The sequence below is a fragment of the Triturus cristatus genome, chromosome 5_2 (assembly GCF_964204655.1).
Source record: "Triturus cristatus chromosome 5_2, aTriCri1.1, whole genome shotgun sequence".
Taxonomy (NCBI): domain Eukaryota; kingdom Metazoa; phylum Chordata; class Amphibia; order Caudata; family Salamandridae; genus Triturus; species Triturus cristatus.
Genome location: NC_140588.1, coordinates 547,901,671 through 547,918,217, shown reverse-complemented (window position 1 = coordinate 547,918,217; position 16,547 = coordinate 547,901,671). Strand labels below are relative to the sequence as shown.

Genomic DNA, 16,547 nt, shown 5'->3' with positions numbered 1-16,547 from the left:
TGTTTGAAACACATGGCCCCATAAAGATAAGAAACCTTTTGCGACGGAAGGAAGTCGGACGAGCCAGTCCAAGTGGGATGGCTCTAAAAGAGAAAAGTGTATGTCACTGCAAGCTCTTTTCCAATGATTGGCCACCGTTTAGCATAAACGGTGATGCCAGCCAATGTAAAAGAGGGGCGGGGCTTAAACCCTGCTAGTAAAAGCTACCCTAAATCATATCTCGCCAGCTAGACTGCTTATGTACGCAGTCTTACGCTAGCCTCGACCTAAAAACCTCACTTGAAAAATCCCTGGCAGCGGAATTAGCCCAAATATCAAATCAGATTTGTGTTATGAATTTGACTGAGATACCGGAAGAGTACCAGGATCTGGCAAGTGTTTGACAAGAAAAATGCGGAAACATTGTCACCTCATCGTGAATACGATTGTAAAATCGAACTGGAACCAGGTGCAATTCTTCCATGTAGCCGGATATACGCACTCACGGAGGCGGAAAATCAATACCTCAAAACTTATCTGGATGATTATCTAAAGAATGGGTTAATCCGCTCCTCCCAATCTCCTGCTTCTTCGCCTTTGTTTTTCATTCCTAAAAAGGATGGAAGTCTTCAAACTTGTATAGATTATCGCGCCCTAAACCAAGTCACGGTTTAGAATCGGTATCCTTTGCAGTTGATCTCGCAATTGTTGGATCAGGTCAAGGGTGCCAAAGTTTATACATAACTGGACTTCAGAGGCGCTTATCATTTGGTAAGAGTTGCCGAAGGTGATGAACGGAAAACCACCTTTTTGAATACCAGGTCATGCCGTATGGTTTAAGCAATGCTCCGGCCGCCTTTCAACATCTGGTTAATGACGTGCTACGTGAATTTTTGGACAGAGTGGCGGTAGTGTACATTGATGACATCCTAATTTATTCTGAAAATTTGGAAGATCATGTGCAACATGTCAGAGCTATATTGCAGAAACCTTTGGACAACCACCTTTTTGTAAAATTGGAGAAATGTTCTTTCCATGCCAAGCAAGTGGAGTTCTTGGGATTTGTTCTATCAGAAGGAGTCGCCGCAATGGATCCAGGGAAGGTGGAGATCATTAAAAATTGGTTCACTCTAGAGTTTTCTTGGATTCACACATTTTTATAGGCGGTTTATTGCCAACTTCTCTGCCAAAGTGAGTCCCATCACTCAATTGTTGAAGAAAGGAAGAACATTTCTGTGGTCTGAGGAAGCAGAGTCAGTCTTCCAGTCTTTGAAAAAGGCATTTATTTCTGCTCCTATTTTGATGCATCCCGACCAGTCCTTTTATGTAGAAACAGATGCATCTGATTTTGCAACAGGTGGCATTCTTTCGCAGAGAAATAAGCAAACTGGACAGTTGCATCCGGTAGCCTACAGATCCAGGAAGTTATCTGATCCGGAGATGAATTATTCAATTGCTGATAAAGAATTGCTAGCTGTAAAAGAAGCCTTTCAGGATTTGAGACACTATCTGTTGGGAGCCAAGCATTGTGTGACCGTGTTTACAGATCATCGTAACCTCCAGTTTCTGAAGTCAGCAAAAACTCTCACTCCACGACAGTTGAGGTGGTGACTGTATTTCTCTGAATTCAACTTTGTGATCACCTACAAGCCGGGAGTTCAGAATGGGAAGGCAGATGCCTTATCCAGAATGGATGTGCCAGACGAGTTAAGAGTGTCGCAAGTGGAACCAATCATACCTCCCAGTAAAATCGTAGGGGTGACTCATTTGGAAGAATTCTTTAGTCAAATACAAGAATCCTGTTCACCACAAGAATTAGAGGATTGGGTGAAGGCAGACCCAAAAAGAGAAATCAAAGAAGGCATTCCCTATCATGATAATGCTTTGTATTTACCAACTCAGAACTTACAGGAAAAGGCCTTAACAAATTGTCATGATGATAGGTTGGCGGGTCATAAGGGCGTTAAAAAAGACCTTGAATTTGTTAGGAAGATATTTTTGGTGGCCTGACATGGCCGCTCAGGTGAGACAGTACGTGACGACTTGTGAATTGTGCATTAAAGGGAAACCTAGTGGACAGGCCCCACAGGGATTATTACAACCCTTGCCTAATGCTCCCCATCCATGGCATACCGAGTCTTTGGATTTAATAGTTGACCTTCCGAATAGTCAAGGTTTTAACACCACCCTAGTACTGTTGGATTCCTTTTCCAAGATGAGCCACTTTGTGCCACTCAAAGGTGTTCCCACAGCCACTCAGACCAGGTCTTTAACCATCATATTGTAAGAGTTCATGGGGTGCCATAAACTGTCATTTCAGACAGAGGTTCCCAATTTGTCTCAAGATTCTGGAAGAATTTTATGCACAATTTGGGAGCTGACACACTATACTCTACCAGTTACCATCCGGAAACAGATGGTCAAAATGAGCGGGTAAATCAAGAGCTGGAGCAGTACTTAAGATTGTATTTATTAGAACAGGAAGGAAACTGGTCCGAGTTGCTCTGGACTGCAGAGATTGCATAAATTAACGCAGTACATGACTCTACTGGTTATACCCCCTTCTATGTGAACTCAGGGAGGCATCCATGTATTATGACAGGAAAAAACAACGGATCAGTTCCAGCAGTAAAAGAATATAAAAAGGCTCAAGAAAATCTGTCAAAAGCAAAGAAGTCATATAAAAACACGCAGATAAAAGGAGAAGACAGGCACCAGAGTATGTAGAAGGAGATCAAGTCTGGTTGTCCACCCGTCACCTTAGACTGAAAGGGAATCGTAAATTCCAACCACGCTTTATAGGCCCTTTTAAAATCAGGAAGGTCATTAGCCCAGTTGTGGTAAAGTTACAACTTCCAAATCAGATTAAAATCCACCCAGTTTTCCATATCTTCCTTCTGAAGAAAAGTCCTCCAAATGTCAGACTGAAAAGAAATCCTTCAACAGTGAGAGTAGAGTCACAAGAAGAATTAGTACAATTTTAGATTCAAAAGTAACCAGAGGCAAATTGTACTATTTGATTGAGTGGAAGGGATATGGGACTGAGGAGAGATCCTGGGAACCTTCCTCTCACATTCATGCCCCAAGATTAGTTAAGAAATTTAATTGTGAGAATCCAAAGAAACCAATAATTGAGGGCCCCCTTTTGGAGGGAGGTACTGTCAGGAGGACCATGGTGGCGAGTGTCTGCATGTGTTCAATTAACAGAAAGGCAAGCAAGCGTTTGCAGGCGTCAATCAAATAAACCGCATTGGAAACATCAACATGCATCTGATAAAAGATTTTTTTAATCAGCTGCTTAAAAAATTTACAAATGGCAAATGGAGGAGCCAAAAGACTAGAGACTTCAGTTCTGGGTCAGCGCTTTAGTGTGTCCCACGCATGCGAGAGCCTGCAGATAAATGCGTTGTTCCGGTAAGGAACAGCGCACTTCAACTGTGACACGAGGTGCGTAGAGTCTCAATTTTGAGTGTCGTCTGAGGAGAATTCCGTGAGGTGTTTGGGGAAAAGCGTCTCGTCTCAATTTTAAATCGCCTGAGTAGTGTCACTGTATTCCACGGGTCTAGAGTAGCGGAAATATTATCGCATGCGCAACGTAAGACTTTCTCAAACCAGGAAGAGGCTTCCAGTCTTCTTAGTGAAAACACACATAAAAAAGGCTTTAGAATCATTTTCTTTTGCGTGCAGTATTTTCTTTGAAGTTCCGTTTAGGCTATTCTTTTGGAGTAATTCATTTCCTTGTGCTAAGGTTCTACACAAGAAAGGTCACCATTCTATGAGAAAAAAGATCGGATTGGTAAGCCATCATCTAGAGGATTGACCAGCAGGAAGACAAGGTATCATTGCTTTTTGAATTTGTCTAAGAATTTGCTGAAGTGACATTCTTTTTTCTTGAAAAAAAGATTTTGGCACACCAAGATTGAGAATAGACTATGGAGGTTATTCGACAAAATTCTTAGTTTATTTATTTATTTATTTTTCACATTTATAGAGCGCACGGTTACCCTGAGGTGTCCTGGCGCTGATTGCCAAGGTGTGAGGGCAGAAAGATTACTGTGTGAAGAGCCACGTCTTGAGTGCTCTCCTGAAAGACAGGAGGTCGGGGAGTTGTCCGATGTTGAGTGGCAGTGCGTTCCATGCCTTTGCTGCGCCCAGAGAGAAACTCCTACCTCCCCACCGAGCCTTCCTAACTCTGGGGACAACTACCAGGCTCTGTTCAGCAGACCTCAGCAATCTAGTCGGTCTATGCCATTGGAAAAGTTGGGTCATGCAACGGGGCCCTAAGCCATGCAAAGCTTTAAATGTTACGCATAACGATTTAAAAGTGATTCTTTTGCGAACAGGTAGCCAGTGCAGCTTCGCCAAATCTCGCGATACCGAGGCAAATTTGGGTGTGTCTAATCAGACGAGCTGCTGCATTTTGCAGAATTTGGAGCCTGTTGAGGAGCCCCTTTTGGGCATTCAGCAGAAGGCTGTTGCAATAGTCCAGACGGGGCATCACTAGTCCTGTCACCACTGTCTTCTTGTACTCGTTGGCCAGAAACGGCAGCACTTTCCGGATGGTTTTTAGGACGAAATGGGTAGCTGAGGTGAGAGCATTGACATGAGGCCTAAAGGACAGTGAATCGTCCATTAGTACGCCCAGGTTTCTAACCTTTGAGACCGGAATTGAGGGGGAGCCCATTTCCTCCGGCCACCAGCGTGGAGACCAGAAGTTGTCTCTGGATCCAAAGAGTAACACCTCTGTTTTAGCTGTATTTAATTTAAGACAGTTTTCCGCCATCCAGTTACTGACTTCCCGCATGCAGCCTCTGAACCTTTCTGCCGTGCTGTCTGTTTCCCCCGGCATCAGTGATACCACTATCTGAGTGTCATCTGCGTACGATGTTAAGTTGAAGCCAAAGGATCTAATGATAGGTGCCAGGGTAGAGACATATACGTTAAAAAGAGTAGGGCTCAGGGAAGACCCCTGAGGAACTCCACAGGGGAACACGAATGGGTCTGATTCAAAATCACCTAGTGCCACCTTCTGCGTCCTGCCGGAAAGGAAGGCGTGAAGGATTTTAAGCGCCTTTCCTTGAATCCCACAGGCCCTTAGCCGGTCCACAAGTATCTTGTGGTGGACCGTATCAAAGGCCGCAGACAAATCCAGCAGGATCAAGGCGGCTCTGCCCCCTGTATCCATCACAGTTCTTACATCTTCTGTTGATCTAATCAAAGCCGATTCCGTGCTGTGCCCTGCTCTGAATCCATGTTGAGATGTGTCCAGGCTATGGCCTGCGCCCAAGAAGACACTCAGCTGTGTGTTCAGGATGCCTTCGAAAACCTTTGACGGCAGGGGTAGCCTGGCGATTGGCCGAAAATTGCACAGGTCCGTTACATCTAAATTTGGTTTCTTCAATAGTGGTAGAATGGAGGTTTGTTTCCAGCGCAGAGGAAATTCTCCGCAGTCCAGCATGGCGTTGAACAGCGGGGTGAGTCCTGCGGCCATGGCCGGTGCGGCTAGTTTGGCTACGCTAGCCGGACAAGGGTCATTAGGGGAGCCTGATTTTATCCGTCATAATCTGATCTTGACCTCCTCCTCTCTAATGGGAGGGAAATTAAGTAGCTTCGCAAGGTTCCTGTCTGCCTCGAGATTAGATTCAGGAGCGGCAGCCTTGACTTGGGGGTCAAGTGCAAGAAAGATGTTTTCTACCTTTTCCTGGAAGAATTTCGCCAGATCTTCGCATAGTTTGCGACTTGGTGGTATCTCTGCAGGTTTAGGGGCAGCCAGGGATGATACTGTGCGAAATAATTCCTTGGAGGAATTACTGGCATCCTTGATGCGTTGCGTATAATGCTCCTGTTTGGCCTCTTGAATCGCGAGTTTATACCTTTTCAACTCTGCGTTGAGACGTTTTCTGTCCTCCTCTTTGTAGTTTTTTCGCCAGAGTCTTTCCAGCTTTTTGCAGAGCACTTTATGGTCCCTGATTTGTTCTGAGAACCAGGGAGCGGAGGGGCTAGAGCGTGTGGAATGATATGTTTTTGGGGGGGGGCTAGGTTGAAGCAAGCAGTTTCTAGCCAGTTCGTATACAAAGTGGCTGCGTCTTCCACATTAACTGGGCAAGGCTTAGTAAGAAAAGATTCAAAGAACTAATACGAAGGAATTATCTTCAGTTAGAGAGAAGCAAAGGCCTTGGACCGTGGGGTATGAAGGTGTGAGGGAAAGCTATGTTTTAAGGTTAATGTGGTTGAATGTTGTTGCATGATTGTGTTTCTCCTGATGCAGCATACCCAGTCCCACACAGAGTAGCTGAGACGAAGAATGTTTCCAGTGAAGAAACTTTCCAAGGCAGTTTCTCTTTATCTACTTCCCCTTTCCCCCCCATGCAGTTGCGCTTACCAGGAGAAGTCTTACTTGTGGGAGTACTAGTGGTGGGGCGTTGGAACCATAGTCGACTCCTGTGGAATTGGTTGGTCTTCTGACAACCCCCCACTCCAACCCTTACACCCCACCCCCCGGGAACTAAATTACAACTGGAGATATCCCATCTCCTTGTTGAGAAGGGGTGGTGGTGTGATCGGCTCCCCCAGGGAAGAGAAAATTGGCAGATCTTTTTTGTAATTCCCGCTGCCAAGGGGCTTTGTGGCACCCCCCCAGGCAGCACTTCATTTGAGTGAAGCGTGGCTGGAAAAAGGTCGCTCTCCTTTCCGCTATCACTCTTTCAAACAAATCCTTGCTTATGGATCACAGGTGCACTGTAACTAAGAGGCAGAGATACCACTAGACAACGGGGATTTTTTCTTGGGGGGGGGGGGGGGGGGGGTGAGGGGAATGAGAGATGACCAGCCAGGCATGGGTCAACCTCCTTCGGTGGCCAACTGTAAATGAATTACTTTTCCTTCCCTGGGGATGATCGGGCTTCTGATGGGGTGCAAACGCCACTCGGACTCCGAAAGAGAAAATATGCCACTTTTCTGCCAGGAGTTCTTTCTGGGACACCTGGGTAGCAGGGTGAATAGCATAATCAATATATCCACAGATAGAACGACGGACTCTTAGCTCTGCACCTCACGCTAGTTCCACCAAATCTCTGTCCTGCACAATACTCCCCAACGCCAGCCGTTGCATGACATCTCTGTGATCCAGATCCAGACAAATTACTACAAATGGGGGTGCGCCAGGTAATGATGTCCAGTAGACTGAAAGTAGTGTCAAAAAATCCTTTATTTCAAATTCCGTTTTTTTCTTTTCATATGAAAAAAACAACACTCAGCAAACGCGTTTCATTCCCTCAAAGGGAACTTCATCAGGGCTCGTAGACTGGTCACGTTATATCCCAAGGTGATCTGTTCCCTTGTCAATACTCCGTAGTGATAATTCAGGAAATTTAAGATTTCTCTCCAGTTTATTGTGCCGGAAACCCTTCAAGTTGTCGCAGGCATAGTATGGCCTGTTTGCTGCAGACCGTCAAGACGTTAGTCCGTTTGCGTCCAAAGTCTCCGGAATTTGAAATAAAGGATTTTTTTACACTACTTACAGTCTACTGGACTTCATTACCTGGCGCACCCCCATTTGTAGTAATTTGAATGGCATAATCGCCTAACTGCGGGCGAAGTAGGAGGACACCTTTCTCCATGCTGTGGTGCATGGAAGCAAAATGTAAATGGCTGAATAACTGATCAGTGTCAAAAATAAAATGTGAATAGCACAATAACTTAGCAGTGGCTGAAGTGGGTGAAAGAAGGGGCATATTGTGCACATTGATAACTTCATTGTAAGTCACAGACTTTCTAGTTTCGCAAGTAGCATGTTTTTTCATATAGACGTGTTTCCTGGCATGCTGGACAACTATTGCAAAAAGTGCATTTATCTTATTGGGTGTGCTGTGCCTTAAAAGTCATTTTTTTTTTCATTTGTTGTCTGTTTTAACTGCTTTGGAGAAGGTCTTTCTATTGCAGCGTGGAGTGAAACAAATGCTTTTTCCGTTTTGAGATGATTGAAGTTATCACACTTTACTACACTCTCATACCACTGCTTTCCATGCTTTCAGTTCATAACAGTTCATAGGACCCACACATTTATTCAGCATTCTTTTTTTTACAAATATCCCTGCATTCTACCTAGGTCAGCAAGTTTTAGCTAGAAAATAAAGGGGACTTGTTGTTGACTGATTGATTTCCAGGGCCCAACTCTAATAATGGCCGAGAGCTGTGAGGGTAGGATCTGATACTGAGACAGATCCAACAATTTGAAAACACCACAAAGGACTCCCTCAGTAGTTTGTTTGTAAGAATCTCTAAAAAGGACAGAGCTGTGTGTTGCGCTGCAACAAGCTGCTCGGTTTCAAGTTTTCCAGATAGGCTCACTACACTACACTTCACGTGAAGAACACTTCGCCGATCCAGTCATGGTTTGGTATTAGTCCATGAGCTCACTTGTATACATCAACTAAATGGATTGAGAGGATAAATATGACCAGGTTATTCAACCTAATTATATGAGTCATAAAACATGCACATGGATAACCACCAGATTTAGTTGCCAACATGCAATGTGTATGCAGTCTATCGGCAGACCACTAAAGGAAGACAGAGGCCCTTACTCAACTTTCAGTTGGCTCAAAGCCTTATTACTGAGGAAGCAATAGCCTTTACTTCATCTGCTGTCTAGGACGCTGCAAGGCTTCAGGATCAGCAATTTGCCGACCACATTCCAGTAGCAGAGCAAGAAAGCCACTGATATGGCTGCTGCACAGTTTGTGCTCAGCAAGGTGAGAGACAGGAGAGCGGATATTACTGTCTCAGTGCTCATCTCAGCCTGGTCTGTTTTCCAGCTTGCTTCCCTTTGTACCACACAAAAGTGAAGTTATGGAAAATGGACTGAAGTTGGGTACACAGATTAAGAATTCATACAAGTCTCAAATGGCTGCTCATGGGTACATACCTTCCATGACCCATTTACTTGAGTAGCAGTGTATCTTTTTAAGTTCTTCCATCCAATTTGGAATCCAAGACTTTTTCCGCCTAAATTAGATTTGATCCAGTGTCTCTTTACTGACTCCATTAAGCAGGAAGACATTGGTATTGCTTTTGGCTGCTCGACAACTTCATTCTCTGTTGAAAAGTGGCAGATGAGCGCTCCGCCGTACTACAAGTAAAATAAAGTCAATGCACCGCACATAAGGATGGACAAGACATTTGTCATGTTTTGACCTTGTACGCTGTCCACCAAATCCTAAAGCACTTGGACTTTCTGGAAGGATCATCTGGCACACATATGGTACTATTCAGGACTCTGAGTGAGACAAACCCATTAAGAGGTAGTCAAAGCTTAGCCTAGGATTATTTTCATAGGGATCGTGTGTAGGTAGGAGGCAGATGGTCAATGTAGGAGTAACACACAGATGGCAGCATCAACCAGTGCTATAACAGGCTGACAGTATGTGTGGAGTGACAGTATGTGAGACTGTTGGCTGATGGTATGTATGGCTGTTGGCCGGAGGCATGTGTGGCTGCTGGCTTAAGGGGTGTGTGTATGCAAATTGTCTGATGACTGGGAGAGTTACAGTGTGATTGGTTTTTAAGTTCTTAAGGTGCATCAATGTGATGGGCCTTTGAATGGAAGAGGTTTGTTGACTAAAGTGTTGTGTAGGGCCCATAGCTGGTGATGTGAATGGCTTTTGTATGGCATGCATTAAAGGTGAGTGAATGGACCGTGAAGTGGTCGGTACCTTTACATGACTTTAGTCAAAATCAATGGCTCTGTTGGGTTCACGTAATATACATAAAGATGGATGCAAATTTAGTATACACACGAGAAACAGGAGTCATAAATTACAATTTATCAAAGAATACTATTAATACTATATTACAATAATTTCAGAAAAAGGGTGCTCAGTGATTAGTGTAAAAGTGCTCGTGCAGTCAAAAACCAGTGTGTAAAACATGGTCAAAATGAAGGCATAAATGATAAATCATTAATGATTTAATAGAACAACCTTATCAAAATCAGAGTTAAATAGAAGTCACTACAGTTGGGATGAGTTCATTTTAATTTCCATGAAATGGGTTGTCCCAACAAGATCTTTTTAGATACAGGCATATATGAGAGTTCCGTTGATATTTTGTCCCACCAATGAATGTGTTGGTAATGCATCAAACAGTGGTCTTCCTTGGAACAGCTTTAAAAAAAAAAGGGGGGGGGGGGGGTGACACCCCATTTGTCTTGAAATGTGAGTGTATATTAGCTGTGTATGTAAATAAATACCATACTGAAACCAGTCTCACCGACGAACACTGTGCAGCAGGTAAACTAAACAGGTCAACTGGGGATGACTATAGGGTAGTAGAATGTTTGCATCTCCAATAATTCCTACACAATTCTGAAACAAATTGCCCTCAGAATGGGCTATGGTGTTTTGACTGTGTCAGTCATCTACATGGGAATTAAAACAACCCCTGACATTTTTTAAACCTTACCACCCAGAAGAGTCCAGGGTGGTGTGCCCTATGTGGACCCCATGATGTTATCTTCCCCTAAATGCCATGTAGCTTCAAACTTTGCTCGAATCACACATTTTACTCAAATTTCAGCAACCGAAATGTTCAGAATCTGCAGATGTCCACAAAATTCCTACCACCCATGGTTGCCATACTTCTATTGATAAGACAATACACCAATTGTGTGGAGCTGCCTTTTGCCCGCGACAGGAACCGGTGAAACCAGGACAATGCACGGACTCATATTGGCGCCCTGGTTTGATTTGTGAAAAACCGTTACAAGCTGCAGCTGAGTGGTTAGCTCAGAGTATCCCTTATTTTTGGATAAGCAACAAACACTGAATCTCCCTCCGAACAGAATGGACTGACAGATTAAACTTACTTTTATAAATTACCCATCAGTGGCAAAAAAATTACATATGAAACCATTTTCACAAATTGCTATTTCCCTACTTACTGTCATTTTTTATTTCAGCAATATTTTCATTTGAATTTTTATGAGCAATCTACATAAATGACCTCTTGGTGAATTCAGAATTTTGTACAGTTTTCAGAAACGGGATCCTCCACAAACTGCAAGTAGGGTGCAAACAAAAAAAAAAAAAAAATGGGATAAAAATATTACCAGTTAGAAAAATGTAAAAGAAAATGTGGTAAAAAGGTTTTCTTTTACAACTTTCCTTTCTGTAACACTGGAAGATGGTGAGCTTAGCAATTTTCAAGGGGGAAAAACAATATTTCTTGTAAAGCAGTTTCCAATTTTCCAACCAAAAACAAGAGGTTTCTAAATTTTGCCTATTTTCTCAGTTCTCTCTAGTAGAATTCACAAGCACTGTGTATCTTTAGATTGCTCATGATGTAGGCAAAAAGGGTGAACGTTTGGCCTGGATACCTACCACCCGGGGACATAGGGAGCCAGCTGTGGGGGCTGGCGGTCCCCAGTGCCATTAATGGCTCCAGGAAGGCGGGAGGTGGGGCGCAGCCCTCGTCCTTGGTTTATTTAGAGCCAGCCCTGAGAAAGTGGCCAAGGAAGGGGAGCGCATCCCGCCACGCCCTTTAAATTTCATTCGGACCCAGGGAGGTGGTGGCACCCGGGGCTCTTAGGCACAATGGAGGGGAAGGGGGTCCACGCTGCCCCCCCCCCAATTCTTTAATAAAGCCTCAGGGTGGTAGTGGTCCACGGGGCTCTTTAGAGCCTCAGGAGGGATAACGCGCGGTCCCATCCAGTAAAATTAACAATCGGCCTGTCACGGTGAGGTGGCAGCCCTTGGGGCAGAAATTGGCCATGGGGAGGAAGCGGCAAAAAACACTCGTTTATAGCAAAGCAGACATAACTATAACTACCTAGTGGCAAGTGCCACTAGAAAAGAAAATTATATATATATATATCAAAATCTGATTTCACCATTAAATCAGATTTCGAACATAAAGTAGGGATTAACTTCAAAACACTTTTCTAGTATTTCCTCAAGTGGATATAAGAAATAAACCTTTTAATCCTATCTTAGCCTGTTCAGGGAAACGTTTTGGGTATATTTAACTGTGAGAACATATTAACCTCAATATGTAGTGTCATATTCTCATAGATTAGTATCCTGTCCTGAGGGCATACTGTTCCCGGTCATTTGATTTAAACTGCATTCAGCCACAGCACTTTGGTGTTCCTGGTAGACATATTATTGTTAGATGTGTGGGTGATGCCAATTCACACTAGAGCCAACACATCACATTTACGTTCTAACTCTGAGGTACATTTTCAGCATTGTCTACAATAGTCTTACTAGACAAGTAAAAAGAACAATTGGCTGAAACCAAATTTTACCACTACCATTTTAGGACCAGAGTACACTCACTGTGGCACAGATTATTAGTGTCAGAGGGTACAGAGCCCTAATAGGAGCAAAGATAGGGTCCAGCAAAAGGTGGTATGTTTGTTTTCACATTGCTGAATATGCCGATTTGCTACACTTGTTTATACAGAAGGATTTAAGAAAGAAGAAAGATGCTATAAAGTTGGAGGTTGAAGGTAGGTACTAACCCAACTGCATACCAATGATTGATCTCTTTTGGCCGCAAGCCAATTATGCACTAAATATGCATCATACTATTTCTGAAAAAACGCAGTACCGCAAGTGAAACTTATTAAAAAGAAGCATGCAGTTCTATGCCTCAAAAACAAATGTTCACTGTACAACATCAAACAGCAGTAAAAGACATCAATCACTAAGAGGAAACATGTTCCTTTGGCACAGTAACATTATCTTCCTTACATGCTTTTAATGGGTCCTTTGTTGGTTATTCTACGCAAGATGCTATGGAGTTCGGAAGGTAGGTGTCTCCATCGAATTCATCTTCATTTGATTCTCTAGAATTTGGAAAAGCTCCTGAAGATTAGGAACAAAACCAACTTCCAACTTTGACCAGATTGGGACATCTAATTAAACAAAATAAGAAAACAAAAATTCAGGATTAAAATTGATAGTTTGAATTAACCGTATTCAGCCATTTCCACATCATTATTGAGAACTACACACTACATCTGTGAAGCAGTCATGATTACCATCTTCAGTATGTCCTAAAATAAATAACGGAATTACAGATATTGACAACACATTTCAGAAATGCTTAGCAAACTCATTATTTGACAGATTTGATTTCATAATAGGATAAACCACTTATACACAAGTAAGTAAATCTTTAAGTAAAGGATGGTGAACAGAATTTATTTAGTCAAAATTCAAAAGCCTCTCTTGCATTTGCTTATATTGAAATTCACATGTAGTTGAAAGACGCTGTTCACTTAGTTCGGTTCTAGTGAAAACCTATTGTAAACTAAAGAAATACACACTTGGGGAATTTCAGTCATTTCCTTTCACAAAGAACCGCCATCAGACCTAATATTGTAAGAAAGCAGCGTTCACACTAATACTTTGCATCTTATTACCACTCGGCCTTTTCCCTATAGAATGCCAATCACATTTTTTGACCTACAGGACAGTTCACATTTTAGCTTTCGAACCTTTTTTCGTACACAAAAGGTAAGGGTAGGGGTGGTTTGTGCCCCACTGCGATGCCAAGCAAAAATCCATTGACAAGAGACAACAATGGAAAGGGGAAAGCCTCACATTTGCAAAAGGGGCTCTCCTGACCTGACTGACAACCTTGAGCCAAGACAGGACATCCAGCAGAGAGATTATCTTTACACAATATTGCTCAGTAGGGCATCCGTGCTGGCTATGGTATGATCAGTCTGTGTGGTCATTACAGAAAAAAATCCACTTCAATGGCCCTCAGTTCCTAAATGCTTACTACTTTAAGCTGGAGGAGCTTATCCTAGCTCACTTGTAAAAAGACAACATTTAAAAAAAAATTATGTCCCAAGGAATTGATGTCCAAAAGTCTTGATGTTGAAGTACCCTTTATTTGTATCAGGTGAAAATGTGATGGCATGGCAACTGATTGGCACCCATTCCTAAAGTCTTAAAATTGATATCAATACACGCCAATATCCTACATTGTATTGGTGCCAAAGTCTTTATAATTAACACTCTTGCCACCCTCCAGAACTCTGCCAGGCAACAACACGAAAGCCACCTGGTTCACCATGGAGCTCCGAGAATCCAAGCGCTCTTGCAGCCGACTGGAGAAAACATGGGAGAAACAGCAAAACCCCGGAAGCACGCTCTGCCTACAAGGCCGCAACCACGGCACATCACCAACTCATCAAATCAACTAAGAGAAACTTCATCCAAGACCGAGTCCTCTCCAACGCCCACAACGCCAAAGAAATATTCGCCATAATACAAGAATTCACCAGACCCAACAGCGAAACTACTGACGTCACTCTCTCCCAAGACCTCTGCAACAAACTCAGCTCCTTCTTCCACCACAAGATCAAAATGCTCTATGACAACTTCGACGACCAAGACCACAGCACGGACCCAAAACCACAGCACGGACCCAAGACCACAGCACGGACCCAAGACCACAGCACGGACCCAAGACCACAGCACCGACCCAAGACCACAGCACCGACCCAAGACCACAGCACCGACCCAAGACCACAGCACCGACCCAAGACCACAGCACCGACCCAAGACCACAGCACCGACCCAAGACCACAGCACCGACCCAAGACCACAGCACCGACCCAAGACCACAGCACCGACCCAAGACCACAGCACCGACCCAAGACCACAGCACCGACCCAAGACCACAGCACCGACCCAAGACCACAGCACCGACCCAAGACCACAGCACCGACCCAAGACCACAGCACCGACCCAAGACCACAGCACCGACCCAAGACCACAGCACCGACCCAAGACCACAGCACCGACCCAAGACCACAGCACCGACCCAAGACCACAGCACCGACCCAAGACCACAGCACCGACCCAAGACCACAGCACCGACCCAAGACCACAGCACCGACCCAAGACCACAGCACCGACCCAAGACCACAGCACCGACCCAAGACCACAGCACCGACCCAAGACCACAGCACCGACCCAAGACCACAGCACCGACCCAAGACCACAGCACCGACCCAAGACCACAGCACCGACCCAAGACCACAGCACCGACCCAAGACCACAGCACCGACCCAAGACCACAGCACCGACCCAAGACCACAGCACCGACCCAAGACCACAGCACCGACCCAAGACCACAGCACCGACCCAAGACCACAGCACCGACCCAAGACCACAGCACCGACCCAAGACCACAGCACCGACCCAAGACCACAGCACCGACCCAAGACCACAGCACCGACCCAAGACCACAGCACCGACCCAAGACCACAGCACCGACCCAAGACCACAGCACCGACCCAAGACCACAGCACCGACCCAAGACCACAGCACCGACCCAAGACCACAGCACCGACCCAAGACCACAGCACCGACCCAAGACCACAGCACCGACCCAAGACCACAGCACCGACCCAAGACCACAGCACCGACCCAAGACCACAGCACCGACCCAAGACCACAGCACCGACCCAAGACCACAGCACCGACCCAAGACCACAGCACCGACCCAAGACCACAGCACCGACCCAAGACCACAGCACCGACCCAAGACCACAGCACCGACCCAAGACCACAGCACCGACCCAAGACCACAGCACCGACCCAAGACCACAGCACCGACCCAAGACCACAGCACCGACCCAAGACCACAGCACCGACTCAACACTCACCACCAGCTACACCATCCAGCTGACCCTCCACACCTGGACCTCTCTCAGTACAGAAGACACCGCAAAAACTCTGCAAAGCATTTACGCCGGAGCACCCACTAACCCCTTCCACCCCACACATTTTTCGCAAGGTCACCATCGCACCCGAACTACAACAATCAACCAACTGCTCCCTTGAGACAGCCACATTCCCCGATGACTGGAAACCTGCCTTAGTCAAACCCCTCCACAAGAAGCCCTCCGCAGACCCAACAGACCTGAAGAACATAAAGCCCATCTCTCTTCTCCCCTTCGCCTTCAAAGTCATCTAGAAAGTCGTCAACATCCAGCTAGCGCACTTCATAGAAACCAACACCATCCTGGTCTCCTCTCAATCTGGATTCTGCAGCAACCACAGCACCGAGAATGCCGTCATAGCCGGCACTGATGACATCCACACTCACCTTGACCAAGACCACGCTGCAGCCCTCATCCTCCTAGACCTCTCAGCAGCCTTCGACACCGTCTCCCACTGCAAACTATCCGCCAGACTCAACGGCCAGGGAACTGCCTTAGACTGGATTAGATCTTTCCTCTTAGGCACAACACAAAGAATTAGACTCCCGCCCTTCCTCTTCGATCCTACAGAGATCAGATGCGGAGTTCCCCAAGGATCCTCAATCAGCCCCACGCTCTTCAATGTCTACACGGCCCCCCTCGCAACCATCGTCATAAAACATGAACTCGACATAGTCTCATTCACCGACAACACCCAGCTCATCCTCTCCCTCACCAAGGAACCAGACATCACAAGGCACAGTTTCCAAGAAGGGATGAAGGGCATCGCATCCTGGATGAGCAGCAGCTGCCTGAAGCTCAACTCGGAGAAAACAGAAGTCCT

General features: G+C 45.2%; 1 pseudogene across 1 annotated transcript in view; it reads right to left on the bottom strand.

Moving 5' to 3' along the window:
* The window catches only part of LOC146823294 (selenoprotein T2-like), a 124,025-nt pseudogene that overhangs the window by 17,210 nt on the left and 90,268 nt on the right, over positions 1-16,547 (bottom strand). The window contains exon 5 of the transcript XR_014962161.1: positions 12,732-12,895. The product of XR_014962161.1 is annotated as a selenoprotein T2-like (transcript). The remainder of the gene's footprint in view (positions 1-12,731; positions 12,896-16,547) is intronic.